The following is a 21396-nucleotide window of genomic DNA, read 5'->3' as shown; positions in this document are numbered from 1 at the left end:
TGCTTGGTTCAGCCAAGATGGCAGAGCCTGTAAGTATGTGCATTGCCAAACTTTGGGCATTAACATTTTCTCTGGCACAACTCTGGCTGCCTGCAGACTGTTAGGCACCTAAGTAGTTAGTTGGGGGTTGTTGATCAGCTTTTTGGACTTTCATGTGTAGATCCCAATTAGATTTTATTTTGTTACATAAATGTATTTTAGATCTTTTCCTGAGTTCTTCAGAAGACACCAAAAATGGTTTGGTATAAACCATTAAAACAATATAAACATAAAGTGATCTCTTGCAAAGAAAAAAAGAGAGAGAGAGAGAAAAAAATAAAATAAAATGTTATATATAGTGCTTTCATAACTTTTGTTCAGCAGTGGTTTAGAACTTAAAAAAAAGCAACAACAGTACACCCATGGGGGACTAAGTTGAGCTGGCTTCCTATTGCAAACAACTGCTTTGTATTATTGTCTTTGGAAATGTATTAAATGTTATTATTGAATTAATTTTGAATACATAAAACTAGGTATTGAACCATTATATACCACTGTGATTTTTAATTTGTGAAGCTCTTCTGAAACCAAGTTATAAGCTCCACGGTGGAAACTGCTCACAAACATAAATGCATTAAAAAAAATACAGAGGCAAACATATTTTTTAAAGATTTTATCCCAAGGGAAACTAGGCACTTTCTTAAATTTCAAAATACTGACAATATTTCTGATGTTTAGATAATTTCAAAGTATCTGACACTCTAAACCAATTCAATTATTCTACTTTCAGATTATGCATTAAGAATTGCAGTGTAAGTGTTATTGGAAGAAAAACTCTTAGAATCTAATAACATTTAATTCAGTGATTCATATCCACTGCTGTTTTGTGCTGAAGATAAACAGAAGAACTTATCTTGGGTGAATTGCATGTCCTGAAAGGAAATTATTTGATCCTACAGTGCTTCTCAGGGTAAAGGGAAAACAAAACAAACAAGCAAGAAATAGTTTAATAGCACTAGCTATGTTTTTCAAGAAGCGGTACTGTTGTTTTCAAATTTGTATACTCAGAGAACCATTTGATTCCTGTTTTTGTCCAGTACCACAAGACTTCCCAAATAAATAAGGCACGTAATTCCAATATGAAAAACGTACCTAAACTGAATGTAGCAAATTTTTCTTTGCAGATGTCAGACAAGTACACATTGTATCATGGACATAAAATCTGTGCAAACCTACATGACCCAATTTTTCTCACAATAGACAAATTTGGAGTTTAAAATAAATTAATGGGTAGAGAAGCTGCAGTAAATTTTTTGATCTGAATATCTCTTCATACAGTATCTATATAACTTGCTAAAGAACATTGATGGATGAAAAATTAGGAAAAAAAAAAGCATCCTATGAAAATCTCTCTCTATTTTTTTTTTTTTTTATAAAGTCATCACTAGTATGCCATTAATGGTAGTCTTAGAAAATCATGCTGCCTAAGATTTCAGATTCTGCTCATAAAAGAGTGAGAAAAATGAAACAAAGAATCAATGCTTTAAAATAACAGTGCTAAACTTTCTGGAGATTTGAAAGTGGAGACCCCTTTGGTGATTTACTTTCTTTTTTGCTAGCAGTGATAGAAAGTCTAACAGCATGGTAGAAAGCTTTGTACATTAACCAAGATCATTTGATCTTATAGATTTGGTAACATACTATAACTACTTACTACATAGAGAATATACTACTATACTATTTATTTCTAGAATGATCCATTTTATTTATTTATTTATTTGGGGGGGTTGTGCTCCTATTTGAACTTAGCTGAGATTTTATCCACAGGGACAGTAGTTAATTGTGGTGCTTAGAGAACACATATTAGAGAAATGTAGAATAAAATCAGGTGAAAGCTTTGGACTGGATACTGAAGCGGAAAAAAATGAATAAAAAATAAATAGTGAATTGGAAGCCAGTAACATGTGGAGCACTTCAGGGATCAATACTGGGTCCTATCCTGTTTAACATCTTCATTAATGATCTGAACAATGGAGTAAAGTGCACCATCAGTGAATTTGCAGATAAAACAAAACTAGGTGGCCAACTCACCAGAGGGCCACACAGCCATCCAGAGGGATCTTGATAGGTTGCAGAGGTGGGCTGACAAGAATTTCTCAAAGTTTAACATAGAAAAGTGCAGAGTCCTGCATGGGGAGGAACAATCCTAGGCACCAGTAAATAACCTGGGCCACCCAGCTAGAAAGCAGCTTTGCAGAAAAGGACCTAGGAATCTGGTGGACACCAAGTTGAACATGAGACAGCAATGTGCCTTGCCACTAAAGCTAATGATATTCTTGCCTGCATTGGGCAGAGAATTGCCCTCAAGTCAAGAGTTGTTCTTTCCCCTCTACTCAGCATTGGTGAGTCTACATCTGGAGTACAATGTCCAATTCCAGGCTCCCCAGTACAAGAGAGACATGGCCATATTGTAAAGAGTCCAATGGAGGCCTATGAAAATGGTCAAGGGTCTGGAGCACCTCTCCTACAAAGACAGGATGAGAAAACTGGGATTGTTCAGCCTGGAGAAGAGAGGTCTTTGGGGAGACCTTATAGTGACTTTCCAATACCTAAAGGGGACCTACAGGAAAGGTGGGGAGGGACTCTTTGTCAGGGAATGTAGAGATAGGACAAGGAGCAATGGCTTTAAAAGAGGGTATGTTTAGATTAGACATTAGGAAGAAATTCTTTACTCTGAGGGTAGTGAGGCACTGGGACAGGTTGTCCATAGATAGAAGGATGCCCCATGTCTGGAAGTGTTCAAGGCCAGGCTGGATGGGGCCGTGAGTAACTTGGTCTAGTCAAAAGTGTCCCTTCTCATGGCAAGGGGTTTGGTAGTAGATGATCTTTAAGGTCCCTTCCAACCCAAACCACACTGTGTTTCTGTGTGATTCTGTGAAGGTTGTGTATTTCCATTTATTAATGGACAGTTTATACACATGGATTCTTATACTAACATTATGTTCAAACTGAGAAAAAATTGTCTTTTATAGTTTTAGAGATCATCTGTATTCAGGATTGCTCTCTTATCCCACAGCCTCCACTTTACAAATGACCCAGCAAAAAATCATGAAATTGAAAGGAAAGTCTTGCACCTGGGGACACCAGTTCATGCTGGGAGTGACTGGCTGGGAAGATTATTCACAGAAAAGAAACTGGAGCTCCTGGTGGACAAGTAGACCATGAGACAGTGATGTTCTCTGATGGCAAGAAGCACAACAGCTTCCTGACTGCATTAGACAGAGTGTTACTAGCAGGTTAAGGGAGATGCCCTGGTGAGATATATTGAAAGTGCTGTGTCCATTGCTCAGCTCCCCAGTACAAGAGAGACAGAACATATTGGGTTAATTTAGCAAAAGGCAATAAAGAAGATTAAGGAACTGGAACATCCCTCCTGTGAGGAGAAGCTGAGAGAGCTGGGACTGTTTAGCCTGGAGAAGAGAAGGCTCAGGGTGAATCTTATCCGTATATATGAAAACCTGTCATGTGTACTAAAAAAGATAGAGCCAAACTTTTTTTCAGTAGTGTTCAGTGCCAGATCAAGAAGCAAGTAGGACCAAACTGAAATACAGAAAATGGCACTTAAGCATATTTTTTTTTTTTTTTTTTTTTTTACCGTTACAGTGGTCAAACAGTGGAAAGGTTTGCTCAAGGAGGTTGTAGAGTCTCCATCTTTAGAGATATTCAAAAACTATCCAGACATTCCTGTTTGCAACCTGTTCTTGCTAACACTACTTGAGCAAGAAGGCTGGACCAGATGTTTTCCAGAGATGCTTGCCAGTGTCAACCACTCTCTGACTCCATATGATTCTGTGACTTAGCAAGGCATACTCATTTGAGTTATGTTTAATTGTGTATAACTTAACCATGAAGCACATGCTGGGATCTCTCTGTTTCCCTAGTCAGGCTATAAGGCAAATTCGCTGGCACTATTGGACACTGCCTCTGCCTTTCTCCTCTGTGAAAACTAGGGACTGGTGAGCAGAAGTGTGCTGTGTGCCAAGGTTGTACTGTGTCCTGAAATCTGGCCAAGGCACGTATTAAGATTCTTAAAGAACTGTTGGGACATAAGAATATAAGTACTTATATTCTAAGCTAAGTTTTAAGGTAGATTGCTATGTTGTCTGCATGTCCTGTTTTTGGCTAGAATAGAGTTAATTTTCCTCCTAGTAGCTAGTAGGGTGCTGTGTTTGGGATTTAGGATGAGAATAATGTTGATACCACACTGATGTTTTAATTGTTGCAGAGCAATGCTTACACGAAGCCAAGGTTTTTTCAGCTTCTCACACTGTCGTGACAGGGGGCAGGCTCAGGGTGCATCAGGACATGGGAGGGGACAGAACCAGGACAGCTGACCCAAACTGGCCAAAGGGGTATTCCATACCATCTGATGTCATGCTGAGCAATTAGTATGGGGGTGCTGGCTGGGGTGGGGGTACCGGCTGCTCGGGGACAGGCTTGGCATCGGTCAGCAGGTGGTGAGCAATTTCATTGTGCATCACTTGTTTTGTACACACTATTATTAGTAGTAGTATTATCATTATTATTTTTTTTCCTTTCTTTTATGTCCTAATAAACGGTCTTTATCTCAGCCCACAGGCTTTCATTTTTTTCTGATTCTGTCCCCCATCTCAGAGAGGGAGGGGGGGAGGGTGAGCAAATGGCTGTGTGGTGCTTAGCTGCTGGCCGGGTTAAACCATAACACTGCAACACTGTCCATGAACGGTTATATAAGAAAAAGTATAGCAATGAGGCAAACATAAAGTGATATTTTCTTAGAATATTCTGCCAGCTTTCAGAGTTAGGCATCTCAGGGACTCCCTGCACTGGAACTGATACAAAGCCAGTTCATAGACCTCTAAAGTTTTTCTATTATTATTTTTATTTTTTTTCTCTCTGAAAATATCTAGCTGCTTTTGGAATTATGTAAAATATTTAATTTGAACAATGTCGCATGGCAAGAAGTTTCAGAGCATGGCAATTCATGTTACAAAGGACCACCTAACTGTTCTGATCCTTACACTCATTTTGTTCAGAATGATGTCTCCTCCTACTGGTTTTTTTTTTTTTTTTTTTTTTTTAATCTTTGGAAGAAGCTGGCACTTTACCCCATACTTTTCAAGTAATACCAAATTTCTCAGATGAGTGCATTTAACTGAACACAGGCTGGATCTTAAGTAGTTCCTATTTGTCACACTTCCACTGCAGCCAGCAGAGCTCTGATAAACTGTGCACACTTAAGATTTTCAGTGTTTTCATTTGCTTTTTGATAAAGCTTATTCTGATTATTAACTCCTCTGAAGAGAATGGTAATATGCATTTCTGTAGGAAAGATTCAAGAAGAGAATTTTATCTGTATATTGTTTTGAATAGCGTTATAACATTAATGCATAATTTTACAGGGCTCTGTATAGGATTTGTTTATTCTGCTACCATCTAAAGGAAGATTTAATACCTATAATATTCAGTTTTTGTAAAAGATTCACAGACAACATTTTCGCATATATCATTTTAGTTTTAAATAAGGTCTTAATATCTCTTTAAGAGCTTTAGAGAATGTGATTTAGAAAATTTTCGTGATTTGCAGTTCAGTCCAAAAATGAATGATTTTTTTTTTTTTATAAATACCAAAGACCTGAATCTGATTTTAGTTAAATCAGATTTATGAGAGAAACTTAATTAAAAAAAAAAAAAGTGAGCAGATCCAGTCATTAATATCTCTTGAATATGTAAATATTAAGCCCTCATACTCTTAGGAAACTTCGCATGCCCAAATGTCTAGGAAAAAAATATTTTTGAGTAACTAATAGAAATAAACAAATCCCAGTAATTCCATTTGGAATAATAAAAGCCTGTCATGAAATAATATGGTTTCAAGCATGTTGCTTTCCACTACAATTATGACAAACAATGAAAAGGAACAGGCTATATCCATAACCCTAAGCCCCCCACCACCCCCCCAAAAATTGAATTACATTGGAGAAGAATATTCTTGGAGAATATTGGAGAACACAGAATATTCTTATAATATAATAAATATGAATATTCATGACTAAGATTTTAAATTTAGTTACATTTTTAATTAGAACAAAAAATTACTCCCAAAATACTTTTATATGTAATAAAAAAGAACAATTTTTTAAACTTTTAATAGAATAATACATTTGTTAGAGTACATTTTAATTTTATTTTTCAATTTTTAATTTGAATTTTGTCTTATCATATTTCCTAAAATATCTTAAAATAGAATGCTTAATTAATCTTACTTCATCTCTTTCATGACATCTAAATATTATTGAAACTATTTCCATGGAAATGATAAATTTAAATAAAAAGGTGTTACCAGAATAAAAATTATAATAAACCGATGACTAAATTTAGATCTTGAAACAATAAGATCTATTTTTCTAACAGTATACCAGAGGTAATGAGAACTTAAATTCCTATTTTATCTTTTACATAGAATTCTTCTACTGCATTAAGTGAGCTACATAATCTCTTAGGCAATATTTCATTTCCAAGAAATGAAGTGAGGACTAATGAGTTGCTATTTGCTAAGGCTGTGAGACTGAAAGTCATTTAATAAAGAAGAACAGGACCACATTTTGGTTTGAATAAAATCTAAATCTGTACTAATTTGTCTAGGAGACCAATTAGCCTAAAGATGTCTTTTGGATTATGTTTACATTCCAGGCAAAGGAGTACATTAGGGCTCAACCTGGGATAGAGTAAAATACTCAGAGGTTTATGAGAAGCTGATGAGAACCAGAGCTGAATTCTGCCCAGTTCTCTCCTGCAGACCATATGGCTCCAAATGAATTCCTTCCTCAAGTGAAATGCCTGTATTGTGTTTAAATGCAAGATCCACTAACCAGCTACTCTCTTGGTACAGTGCAGCTGGGGAAGATATCAAAGCCTACACCTCTGTACTTGCTGGAGAAACACTAGCATCTTCTCCAAAAAATAGTTATCCAGACTGAAGAGTGGCTTAGCAGAGGACATTGAAGGAAGGTTAAGACCACCGCCCCAAAGAATTTATCCCTCATAGGCTAGCTTCAAACCTTGCATAGACAAAAGGTGTTGAAATGTCAACACATTCAACAGTGTTGCTTCTTTTTTCAAGTGGGTGCACCTTGTGGTAAAGTATGCTTTCTGCTCTACTCCACTTCCTGCCCCACCGCTGCCTCGCAAACCTGGTCAGTATAAAGAGAATTATAAGGGGAGATATAAGGGGAGATAAGGAACAAATGAAAAGGAAAAAAAATCTCTACCTTAACAGGCTATGAACTCTCTCTATATTAATGATGAGTAAAGGTTGAGGAGCTTATTCTGTGTAAAAGCAATAACCAAACTGTAAAAGGGCAGAGGAGCTGGGGAAGTGCATTTTCTCTTTAAAGTTCCTTCCCAGCTAGACAAGAGTGTTCCTATGAGTTAGACTTCATATGAAATGAAAGTACACCATATTTTGTACTCTCATAAGTCTTTAAATCAGGGTGACCATAACATACAAAGTGCTTGTTTTTTTACCAGCGTAAACAAGAATACTATTTACTTTTCTTTCATTGGATCTGTGGATCCCAAATGTTTCAATACACAGTGCTGTGTTGGAATACTGCTAAACTTTGTCATGTTAAGTTACTACTCTCAACAAACTAAATTCTGAACTGGGATCTGATCTGATTTTATTTTTGTCTACTTTAATTTCCTTTTAAAGAATGTTTTATGTCAGAACGTTAAACCCTTATTCATGGTCTGATTTAACAGTCACGCAAAGAAAACTGCAGCTATTAAAAGTAAATCAACTTCATTTTATAACATGGACATCTTCTGCAGCAAGCCATTCAAATGAAAGTTTGGAGCCAATTTCCACAATATACAATTCAAAACAGTCATGAGAAAGCTAATCCTAGTTAAATTTTAACATTTGCTGAAGGATTATCACATTGATCTATTACTTTACTTGACTTTGTTTTTAAAACTATAAAATTAAATAAAATAATGGAGAAAAGGGAGACCAAAGGAGGTTAAATTGTGTTTGTTAACATTTCATCACAGTTAACATGCAATATGATTTTCAGACAAATGCACAATCAGAAAAAAAAAAAACAAAAAAAAGTGAAACAGACAAACATTGTACACAGTACTTTCAAGTGAATGAAAGTCAATGCGAAAATGAGTCATCTCTAATGAAAAACAAGAGCCTGAGAAAGAGTACTTGAAGTTAGTATGGATGTTTCCATTGACTACAGAAAGATTTTAAACATGCTACATATTAGTAGTTAACTTTTGTGTCCTGGTACTGTCTAAAGATGCGTTTAGGTTCACTGCCCTCCATTGTGTAAACTATATTATGGCTAAGACAGAAAACACAATTCCTGCTTCATCAACCTGGTAATTCACCTTTGATATTCAACTAAAATTCTGCATAATTTTGGATGACATTAAATAAAACAGCAAATAAATTTAGTTTTAAGCCAGTGGTTGAATATTCCTCTTCCTTACTCTAACAGAAATAAATGGAGCTACTACAAATGTATCCAGGGTGGAGTATAATGAAAATATAGTAATGTAAAAAAGAAACCATCTGTTTCTAAGCAAAATGAAACAGGAATGAACACTGATTCCAATAGAGACCGAAAATGCTGCATAATACTACCCAAATTTAATCTGAGTTAAGAGTCTATTGCGCTCTGGGTTTCCCAGAAATATGATTGATTCCTCAAGAAAGCTAATTTAGGAAGTATCTCAGAGGGAGTACGGAAGAGAACGCCCTACAGCCTTCCTGTTTCTTGTACTAGTGGCCACATTTTCCTCCTGGGCCCACACATTAGATGGAAAATGAAATACAGGGCTTCATCTGGAGAGAAACAAATGCTTCCTGTCTGTGCACAGTGCTGTATCTTTCCTTCCCTGAAAGTTCCCATGTCTACATAGTTCATAAGCTAGCTGATCCACTGCATCTCACACTGTATCTTGAAAAGCTACAGAAAAACAGTGGCACTGTGATGGGAATGTAGGGGCTGGCAGAGGCACAGCAAAGAGACAAGGGTGTAATGACTGCAGGAGACCTTGAAGCAAAGTGGCATGTAAGAACAATTGTAAGGGTCTGTCCTCATATTGCCTTCACTTTCCTAGCAATGGAAGCCTGAGAAAGCTTGAGACAAATAGATTCTTGAATCATAGCTGCACTACATGACACTTCCAACATCACAGAACATGCCATCAGTAAATGCTACTTTATAAGCTGTAGCACCATGATATCTTCTTGCTTGTTGCATGCAAATTTCATGTGGCAGAAAGCATGGTGTGGAGGCATTATTCCTCTGTCCTTCAAGGACATCAACCCTTTCCTTTTAACATTGTCCAATTAGTAAGGTTGCTTGTATAAATAAGAGGCAAAAGTGAAAAATAATTATACTCTAAACTTTAGTACTTTACTAGTAGTAAACTCTACTACTTTAGAGTGAAGTTACTCTAAAGTAATTCATTTTTCCCTTTATTAATATTTTCTAACCTGAATTCATTTCTCTCTGGAATTTTAATCTCTTCTGACTGTGTGAATGCATATAGATGTTTTTCATGTTACACAAAATATAGAAGAAAACCAGCAATCTGAACCAAAATATCTGAACACTGTGGAAAAACACGTAAACCTTTTGGCTTGAGCCCAGAAATTAGGCTCAGCACTGCTGTAAACTAGAAATATATTGTTGATGTTGCCACGCCAAATGGCATATGACAAGATTTCAGCTCTGTTTAAGAATTCCTTTGGGCATTTGAGACCTGAAAAATATATCACTTAATACTGGAGCAGGCTTTCCCAGGACAAATCTATACCCTAAATCAATGTGTTTCACTGTTGTACAGAGAATTGGCTTGGTCTAGATAAAGCTCATAGTTTAAATCAAGCAAACAGGACAGAAAAGGAAACAAAAACAAAATCAAAAACAAAACCAAAACAAGCAATCAAAAAACCAAACAACAAATAAACAAACAAACACACAACTTCTGCATCTTGGGCAAGGCAGCATATCCTTTTCCTTTTTCATTAGTTCTCAGCCTTAAGACTTTGAATAAACTAATCAGTCTGTAATCTCATTTGTACATTATAGAGCTATGGTCTCTATCTCCTGGAAGGCTACTTTTACTAATTAATAATTCTGAAGGCAGATATTTATGTCTTCATCAAATACTTCACCTAAAATATAACAAACATTTCTTTTAGAATGACCTTGCAATAATAATTGCGTTCATTGTTCATTGTTCAGCAACAGATGGCATCAGACAAGTATTTCTATTTACATCTATAGTTACAGGTTATCAGCTACTTCAGACATAAGTAAATTATTCATGTTTTCCTCTTTATAGGACAATGTTGTGGCAAGGTGGATGACCTCAGCAAATGGCTTTATCTCATAATCATGCTGTGTTAGACTTCTGCAACAATGTGCCCTTGAAGCACAAACCTTCATCTTCTAGTGCAGTTTTCCAAATGAGACGCTGTGGTCTTGCATTGACACAGCCTTAAAGTATTATTTCAGGTGAAGAGACTAGGAAATGGAATAACTTTCATAATATATAAATAATAATAGTGATTATTTATAGAAAGTCCTTGGAAATAAGTTGAATAGAAAAGTGTGTTGAATTTTTAAATTTTTGTTGGTGGCATTATTATTATTATAATGGCATTATTCTCCCTTCCTTTCATCTTTGGTTGGTAATAATGATGATGGCATTTATTCCAACTTCAACATCTGGCTTATTAGTTGAAACATTTTGAGCTTTCCACAGGTTACTCATATATTACTAACCAGGCCCTGTCATACTGTCCATTTACATTTGAATTCATTGTGCCAAACCCTCAGTCAGCAATGAGCATTCTGGCTAAAGATCATTGAATTCAGTGGAAAGTGTACTTTGTATTTCTGTCTTTGGATCAAGGCCTGTATACCTTACAAATTGCTCTTGCAGTCAGAAGAGCGATCTCCTAATTCAGTGTAACCATCAGCTGTTGAATAGAAACCCATATACCATTTGAATCCACCAGCCACACTACACTAGGAAGAGTGAGCAGGTAAGGTACGATAGTTTTAGGAAGTTAAGAGGGCTATAGATGGGTCTGTACATATGGTATCCATCATCCAAATCCAATACAGCAATTCCCTGTTCAGTGTCAGACTGTAGCTGGGTGCAAATATTTAATAAATTCAGGGATAAGTCTTCAGTGGATTATTCTGCATGAGGTATTATGTTTTGGATTTGCGTGTCTGGAAATACTGTCTATCAGTATGTCTTTCATATAAATTACAGCTGGCTAGATAGCAGGGATGATTTGTCATGGCATAATAAAAAACTGCAACAACAGCAATAACAAGAAACAAAACAAAACAAAACAACAACGAAAAACAACCCCCCAAAACAAGCAAACAAACAACAACAAACAACACTACCACTACCACCAGCAAAATAAATAAATAAATAAATAAATAAACAAGAACCCTCTGGTGTCACAATTTACTTTTGCTCTTCAAAAAAATATTTATTTTCCCCTGGTGGCTTTTCAAAAAGCAAACAAGCAAAAGAGACTTCTTCCTCGGTTCCTCCTTCTTCACCTCTTAATAGCTCTGTGGGCAAGCCATTTTTCTGGCATATGGCAGACACAAGTTCAAGGCTCCTCCACAATGAATTCTTTCACCTGAGGTGTCCACTTATGTGGTAAGAAAGAAGTGCAGCTGTGTGTTCCTGGACCAGTCCCATGATGTGGGGAATAACTTACCCCCACATCCCCAGCTGTGCAACATGAGAGGGGTGGGAAGATGGTGCTTTAATGGTGAGCTTTCCTGTTCCAGGGGCTGGTGTGCCAGGGGCAGATGCTGGACTGGCATGAGTTGCCAGGGATGAATAGGGTACAAGGGTAACGCCCACACCCACATTAATAAACTCATGTTAGCTCTGATCATTAGCTGTCTCATCTAGGATAATGAGTCTTATCTTCTCTGCTTTAGCTACAAGATTTGTCTGAACCTGTGAAGTATTCTTGTGACATTTTTGTGAAAATAGCCATGTTACCACTAAAACTTACAGTTAACAATTCATTGCTATTTAATGGAAAAACATTTTTGTCAAAAAATTCCTTTCTATTTTCACATCATACTTTTAAACTGTGAGAGGAAGTGGTGGGTGTATCATGACAGCAATTTCAGCAAAAGATCATAGGAAAATCAGTGAAATAAGCCCTTAGTGAAAGGAAAATAGTGAGCAATAGGGGAGCTTTTTCTAAAACAATCGGTAGGAAGTCAGTGTGACTTATTTTCTGAATCTTTTATCCTGTTTGATAATGCTGACTTAAATCAACTTCTTCTCTGAATCTTTTAGCCTGCTTGATAATGCTGTCTTAAATTTTTCTTCAGATCACATTTCTGTCATCTGAATGTTGCCACTACCAATGACGAGTTCACAAGGAAATATTATTCTGTTGCTAAGAAGTAAATGTGGTAACCAGGATGGTATAAAATAACAATAAGCTTATAATAACTTCCTTAAAATATAACATTCAAAAGAGTTAATATTGTCTACTTGCATGGCAGGTCTGTGATCATTTAATAATAGAAAAACCTGAGAAGTTTCATCTCCAGCATTAGGAACTGCAATATTTTCTTGCAAAATGATTACAGAGGATGAAACATTTGAAACACTGTCAAGCAAATTAATATGTAGGTTCATAGGTAATTCTGAGAAGAAGGTAGATGGCATACTTCAGAAACCTTTGTAGATTGAAGGAGAAAACTGTAGAGATACGTTTTGTTATGGGCATGAAGATACTGTACTTCAAATATCTCAGAAAACGGTGCTGATTTAGTGTCCCTCTACAGACAGAAAAATAACTGCATGGGAGATGTGTAGTTTGATTCTTCTCTTTGTTATCCTTTGTATAGTAATCACATGAATCAAGAATAAAATACCATCGAGTATGAATGGAAACTTTTTCACAACTACTCCACAGAAATACCAATAACTTCACAGGTATAGGGTAATAAAAACACCACATGCAACTTCTCAATCCAATTTCTTGCCCACTTTGCTGAGAACTGTGGGAAAACTGCAATTGTTTCTAGTTAGAATATTGTACAGTCCTATGGGAGTGCCAAGATTATTTATGTTTTAAGTTTTATTATTATAATATGCAGGATTATTTTTTTCCTGGAATAAATTTGGGATGGAGCTTTGCGGTTATTTGTTAAGTGGAATGCCTAAATAAAAGTATTGTGGTTAGACAGAAATAATGGAATATGTGGTTTACCATATAAGTATATATATTTTTTTTGCTCTCATTTTTGTAGTATTGTAGCTCAATTTCCACTTTTATGTTTGTATTTTTAAAATCTGTAATTAATCAAGTGCTCATTTTATTTTACATTTGAGTCTAATTACTTCTTTGGTGGGCCCAATGTGGTATTTAGACATCTTTGTGCTTGAGAACAACTACTATTATTTGCAAATATAATTACATGCAGTATCAAAAAGACCAGTGAAAAGTTAGAGTTCTCTTTGGAAATCAGTCGGGCCATATTATCTGCAATCATGAAATCATAGAATATCCCGTTGGAAGGAACACACAAGGATCATCGAGTCCAAGTCCTATCCTATCTATTTGCTTATACACACAAGAAACCAATTCATTTTTGGAAACACAAAGAGGAATTCTTTGAAAATCTCAAATTCTTCTTTTGCTTTCCTCATTGATTCTGTAAAAAGTGGTCAGAAGGGAATGTTCAGAGTAAGCAACAGTGTAATGCATTTAATTCATGAAAAGTCGTCATACATAGTGTTACTGAAAGTGTATTTAAATTCTAGACTTTTTTTCTGAATGTTTGACATGTCAATTATTCATAGAGAAATTAATAAATAAAAAGAAAATCTTATTGTTTTTGCAGAATTGACTGTGAAGAAAGAAGAGATTGTCATAGATATTTTAACTATCCCATAAGAAATGTAATACATAATTACACATATTTAAAGTAAAGTTTATTTTCAGAATTCAGCAATTGTCTCTAAAGTTACTTTGACATATATTGAATTTTACCTACTTCTGATTGTATTATGCAGAAACTTTCATATTTTTGTATCTAATGACTTCCATTTAATCCACTTAGTGGTAATTTGATCCTTTGTCAAAAGACCTGTAACTGGATCATTAGAATAATAAATAACTTTGTTTTTTAACTATGTTTGAGGAAATTGTTATAGAAAATTCAAGAACCCTCAGCAGGGATTTTTTTTTTTTCAATTAAAAAGGAAAAATGTGGAATAAGAAAAATATGGAATTAATAAAGGGAAAAATGACAGATACAAAAGAAATGTAGCTAATAAGAAAATACATGATTATTTAAAATACAACATTATTATTTTGAACACTGTGGTTCTTTGGATAACAAGATCAGCAATTTATTTCAACTTAAGGAACCAGAACAAACTTAGCATAAGAGACAGACATCTTACCAATACATTATTGTTATATTAATTCTGTAGAAACTACTGCTAATGAAACTTAAATATTACTAAATATTAATCTTTCTTTGCTTTAACTAGTGAAATTTGGTATGCTGACATGACTGGGTCACATATACAAAAGACAAGAGCAAGTAAATAATGTTTCGGAAGTATTTTTGAAGAATGAATAGGAGTTGAACATGGGAAAGGCTGTTATTAGAGGAGCATATTAGAGAATGATGATCTATTGTCTTCCATGACAATTAAGCTTCAAACCCACATGATTCACGCATCTACATTTCAATCTGCCTGTCCAAAATAAATAAATAAAGTTAAAATTTAGTTTACAGTGTCGAAGCTATCTTTTAAAAGATGCAAAATATAGGAAAATTTGGTGTAAAATACAACCATCTTCAGACTCTTGAAAACTACATATTTTATAAGAGGTGTTGCTAGTTAGTCAACCAGCTGAGCTATGGAAGAATGTTTAATGTTTAACCCCCTGTTCCCTATCCATTTTTTTTGTTTGTTTGTTTGTTTGTTTTGTTTTGTTTGCTTCTCCTCTTTCCTTACTGGAAAGCAATTCAAAAAAATAAACCACTAAATAAGAACACACTGAAGTTCCTACTAATACCTTGATCTTCTTGATATTCTACTGATAAAAAACAAGATATGATAGATATTGTAGACTGTGGAAGGGAAATCTCAATTTCTTAGAAATCCTAATTTTAAGTAGGATTTTTTTTTTTTTCAGTATCTCATTAGAATGAACACTAAACCATCTGTGCCCAAGGGATGTTGAGATGGCATTATTTTCTTTCTGACAGAATGTATCACTGACAGAGTCAATGTATGCCATGGAGTAGGTTAACGGTTACTGGGAAGACAAGAATGAGAATCAATTTACCACTGAGGTATTAGTGCCAAACATGAAACCTGGAGAGACCTTATTCTGAAGCCTTGCTCTAAGTCTAAGATAAAATGATTTTAAACCATGGTATCTGGGCTCCACAGTATAAAAATGATGTTATGTTACTTGAAAGCATTCAGAGAAGGGCAACAAAACTGCTAAAAGGGTGGGAAGGCATGTCTTATAAAGAGAGTCTGAGGACACTTTTGTAGTCCAGTCTGGAAAAAAGGAGTCTAAGAGGCAACCTCATTGCTCTTTACAACTTCCTGATGAGGGGAAATGGAGAGGGTGGTGCAGATCCCTTCTTTTTTAGTAACCAAGGTCAGGATGTGCAGGAATAGCACAAAGGTGTGCCGGGGAAGGTTCAGACTGGACAGTGGGAAAAATTTCATTACTGTGAAGGTGGTCAAAAATTGGAACAAGCTTCCTAGAATCACTTCCAGGTTGATGCCTGTGAGTGTTCAAGAGGCATTTGGATAATGCTCTTAGTAATATGCTTTAAGTTTTGGTTAGCCTGAAGAGGTCAGGCAGTTGGACTAGATGATCTTTGAAGGTTCCTTCCAGCTATTCTGTTCTGTTCTGTTCTATGCTATGCTATGCTATGCTGTCCTATTCAATATTCTGTATTCTATTCTGTAATATTCTATTCTGTAATATTCTATTCCAACTTGAAGGTATTCTTCCACTTGGGAAAATATCTTAATTTTTGAATTACATTATTCTCATCTACTTTGGTTGAACCAGGGTACTGATCAAAGCTGGTTCATAGGTAAGTTTAGAAGGATTTGGGATCAATGCTTTGGCATAGAAAGAAACTGAAATTGAGTCACACTGGACCACAGTCTTCAGTTGCATCTTTGTCTTTGAAAGCCTTACTACATAACAATGAATTTTCTTTGCATAGGTGCGCTTTTTTTTTTTTTTTTTTTCCTTTTATGTGAATCTAGAGCGACAGCATGATAGCATGATACAGGAATGATTTTGGATTTTTTTTTTTGATACAGCTATGTTTCTCTCAGAAGATGTGCTGTTACGGCACGTGGTTAAGCATTCAGCATACTGCATGAGATACAATCCAACATTAAGGAATCAAGAATGATTTTTTTTTTTTGAAAACCATAGCAGTTCTTCAGTCTCATATATCTATATATCTTGAGGAACATCAAATAATAGTAGCATAAATGTGCAATTACCACAGTATGACAATTCCTTTTCTTGAACCATTTCTGATATGAGAGGTGATGTTGTCAGTTAATAATTGCTTGTTACCCCTAGAGCTGTGATAACTAGTGCTGTATGACTTTAAAGAAATGTAGATATCCAAAACAGCTGACAAAAATTCCTTTAATGTAAAAAATAGATACTTGTTTTAAAATAGGTACTTTGTGAATATTTTTTCTTGGTTGAAAAATAGTGCCAAGGAAACAGACAGATATAAAAATAAATACTAATTTTGGTTGACTCAGATAATATTCAGGTTAGATTTAAGGTTTATTTGAGAATGTAAAGAGTTTGAATTTCATCTTCCCTGACTCCCAAGTGCACATTATTGCATGATACGAGGCATGACCTACAGATTTGCATATTTTTCAGTGTGGGCATGGAAGTTTAAGTGTGTGATAATTTACAGGTTTAAATTTAGTCTGTAGTGGCAGAAATACTAAGATTAAGAGCAGCTGTTGTATAAGTTTATTTACTAGGTTTCCAAGGTTTCAGTGCTTAGCAGACAATAAAACATACTTCACAATTTCAATTTCACTATTTGAGAACACTGATTTTTTTCCTTCCTTCGTTTCTCCTTCGCTCGTTTTTTCCCTCTCTGCATCCTTCAGCAGCTCATCATTCAAAAAATCTGAAAAAAAAAAAAAAGCAAAACCAAAACCCAGGGATGGCGGCTTGTCTAGCCCAATGGCTGTAACCCATAATCTGTATTTTCCAGCCCAGGCTTTCTTCTTTTGGTGTCTTGATAATCTTATTTTAGAATGGAATTCCTTGAAAAATTAGCTGAGGGTTTTATACTACCCCTGAATGTACTGAATGTAAAATTCTACCTGTTTGGAGAGAGAAAAACAAAATGAATAAAAAACAAACCTGACTCCCACCCCCACCCCTGCCCTCCCCTCCCCTGCCCTCCCCTGGCCTCCTCTGGCCTCCTCTGGCCTCCCCTGGCCTCCCCTGGCCTCCCCCCCCCCCCCCCCCCCCCCCCCCTCCCTCTCCCTCTCCCTCTCCCTCTCCCTCTCCCTCTCCCTCTCCCTCTCCCTCTCCCTCTCCCTCTCCCTCTCCCTCTCCCTCTCCCTCTCCCTCTCCCTCTCCCTCTCCCTCTCCCTCTCCCTCTCCCTCTCCCTCTCCCTCCCCCTCCCCCTCCCCCTCCCCCCCTCCCTCCCCCTCTCCCTCCCCCTCTCCCTCCCCTCTCCCTCTCCCTCCCCCTCCCCCTCTCCCCTCCCCTCCCCTCCCCTCCCCTCCCCCCCTCCCCTCCCCTCCCCTCCCCTCCCCTCCCCTCCCCTCCCCTCCCCTCCCCTCCCCTCCCCTCCCCTCCCCTCCCCTCCCCTCCCCTCCCCTCCCCTCCCCTCCCCTCCCCTCCCCTCCCCTCCCCTCCCCTCCCCTCCCCTCCCCTCCCCTCCCCTCCTCTTCTCCTCTCCCCTCCCCTCCTCTTCTCCCCTCCCCTCCTCTTCTCCCCTCCCCTCCTCTTCTCCCCTCCCCTCCTCTTCTCCCCTCCCCTCCCCTCCCCTCCCCTCCCCTCCCCTCCCCCCCTCCCCTCCCCTCCCCTCCCCTCCCCTCCCCTCCCCTCCCCTCCCCTCCCCTCCCCTCCCCTCCCCTCCCCTTCCCTTCCCTTCCCTCCCCTTCCCTTCCCTTCCCTTCCCTTCCCTTCCCTTCCCTTCCCTTCCCTTCCCTTCCCTTCCCTTCCCTTCCCTTCCCTTCCCTTCCCTTCCCTTCCCTTCCCTTCCCTTCCCTTCCCTTCCCTTCCCTTCCCTTCCCTTCCCTTCCCTTCCCTTCCCTTCCCTTCCCTTCCCTTCCCTTCCCTTCCCTTCCCTTCCCTTCCCTTCCCTTCCCTTCCCTTCCCTTCCCTTCCCTTCCCTTCCCTTCCCTTCCCTTCCCTTCCCTTCCCTTCCCTTCCCTTCCCTTCCCTTCCCTTCCCTTCCCTTCCCTTCCCTTCCCTTCCCTTCCCTTCCCTTCCCTTCCCTTCCCTTCCCTTCCCTTCCCTTCCCTTCCCTTCCCTTCCCTTCCCTTCCCTTCCCTTCCCTTCCCTTCCCTTCCCTTCCCTTCCCTTCCCTTCCCTTCCCTTCCCTTCCCTTCCCTTCCCTTCCCTTCCCTTCCCTTCCCTTCCCTTCCCTTCCCTTCCCTTCCCTTCCCTTCCCTTCCCTTTCTTCTTTCTTCTTTCTTCTTTCTTCTTTTTTTTTTCTACTAAATGTACAAAAGGACTTCACAAACTTCTTAAGAATATGGATTGAAACAGATTGCTCCCAGCTATTCAGGCTAGAATACAGATCTGTTCTGACATAAACAAGACCAAACAAGCATAGATCAGTCAGATCACATTACTGTTACTAGACAAAATTTTATCTGAAAAGGGATGCCCTCCTTACTAATTTTGATAACACTTTGCTTTGTCAAAATCCTTTTGGCATTTATAACAATTACTTACATTGTTTTGTTGCAGCTGCATGTTATTAAAATAAATATTGTGCTTAAAGAATTCTTCTTTGCTGTTGTAATTGAAATCTGTTTGATAATGTCTTAATACTGTTAATAGTGATAAATCAGAAGAGGTAAATATTCTTTGTTATTAAGTAATGACTGACTTTTTCCTCTCTTACACAACATAGTGACAAAAATAAGAATAATTTGCACCTTAATGTGGATGTTCACAGAATCGCAGATTAATTTAGGTTGGAAGGGACCACTTCAGATTATCAAGTCCAACCACCTCCATTCCCCTACCCAACTCAAGCAGGAACACCAGCACAAGTTGTCCAGGAGCATGTCCAGTTGGGTTTTGAATATGTCTACAGAGGAGATGGTTATTATATGATCTCTCTCGTTGTGTTGCACTTTTTGACTACCTTGTGGTGGTTTTACCTTGCTGGACAGCTGAAATCCACCACAACCACTCCCTCACTCCCCTTCCTCAGAAGAAGAGGAGAAGAAAGTATGCTGGAAAGAAAAACAAATAAGCAAACAAACAAACAATATGGGTTGAAATAAGTTTAATTTACCTAAAGGGAAAAGGAAGAAAAAAAAAAAAAAGGACAATCAGAAGCACAGAGAGAATTCTCTACTTCCCATCAATGAGTGATGTTCGGCCATGTCCTGGGAAGCAGGGCTTCAATATGTGTAGCGGTTGTTTGGAAGGACAGACGTTTCATAATGAGAGCTTATCAAAGCTTCTCTGCATGAGGTCTTTTGGACAGACTGGATGGCATCCCCTGGACCGGGGATGCCTGTCTGACTCCAGACTCTGTGACGTGGATCATTTATGAACAGAGGTTTTCCATCCTCAATTAGCCCTACTCCTGGGAGCAGGCCAGTGGTTCTCGTACTGGTAACACCTCACACAATAGATACATAGGTGTGCATACAGGTACATGATCATATGTATATACTTGCTTCACTGTTAGTAATTCTGCAGTAACATGTAGCATGTATATTTGTTTTACCAGTAGTAATTTGTAGCAATTTGTAATAAACAAATTCATGGAAACTGAGCCACGGTGTCCTTGTGTATCATAGAATCTTACAAACCCAAGTCTGCAACTATCAGACACCGACAGGTTGGGCAACCCTCATAAGGCTGTGGCCATGACACTTCTGGTGTCAGGGGTGTGGGATTCCTGTAGGCTGGTTTCAATGGTAATGACTAAGAAAAAAAGACATTGAGTTCCTCAGTCTTTTCTATGTAATTTGTCACCAGTTCCACCTTCCCATTCAGCAGTGATCCACATTTTCCCTAGTATTTCTTCTGCTGTTCATGTATTTGTAGAATCCTTTATTTCTGCCCTACACACCTCTTATGAGATTTAACTCTTGTTGGTCCTTGACTTTCGTAATCCAATCCCTGCACAATGGCACAACTCCATACTATCCCTTGGTCACCTGCCCCTGCTTCTGCTTTGTATACGCTTGTTTTTTATGCCTGACTTCAATTAGAAGGTTCTTGTTCGTCCACACAGGCCTCCTGCTCCTTTTGCTTGATTTCCTTCTTGTCAGGATGGACCTTTTCTCAAATTGGAGGAGGTGATCCTTGAATACCAACCAGCTTTCCTGGACCATTTTTCTCCAGGGCCTTATCATATTGGATTCTTCTAAGCAGATCTCTGAAAAGGTTGAAGCCTGCTCTTCCATTGGAAAGAGGAGCAATCCAAGGGATTTTTTTTTTCCGCCTCTCTCTTCTTTCAGTCCAGAAATCCATCATGTCCTGATCTCTACATCCAAGGCAGCCCTGACTTTCAGCTGTTTGACTAGTTTTTGTAGTTTGTAAATATCAGGTCCAGCAGAACACCTCTCTTTAGTGGCTCTTCAGTTACCTGTTCCAGTAAGTTGTCCTAAAAACACTTAAAAAACTATCAGATTGCATAAGCCCTGTTGTATCATCCATATAGAAAACATCAGGGTGATTAAAAGCTCCCATGAAGACCAGGGCCCATGAGCATGAGGCTTCTTACAGTTGTTTGAAGAAGGCCACATCTACTTCTTCCTGATTAGGAAGTCTTTAGCAGATAGTAAAATAACTCCCATGTTGGTCTGCCCACCAGTCTTCACCCAGAAGCACTTGACTGACCCCTGAGCCATCCCAAGGCACACTTCCATGTTTTCTAGATGTTCCACATAAAAGGCAACTCACCCTCCTCACTTTCTCAGCCTCTCCTTCCTAAACAGCCTATATCCCTCCATTTCAGCACTACAGTCGTGCACCATTCCACATCTTTGTGTAGTCTTACATCTTTGTGTAGTCTCAATATAGTTGTAATGGCAGAACCATA

The sequence above is a fragment of the Anser brachyrhynchus genome (genome assembly GCF_964034855.1).
Source record: "Anser brachyrhynchus genome assembly, chromosome: 2".
NCBI lineage: Eukaryota > Metazoa > Chordata > Aves > Anseriformes > Anatidae > Anser > Anser brachyrhynchus.
The sequence above is the reverse complement of the archived record's forward strand: the minus strand, read 5'-3'. Positions refer to the sequence as shown.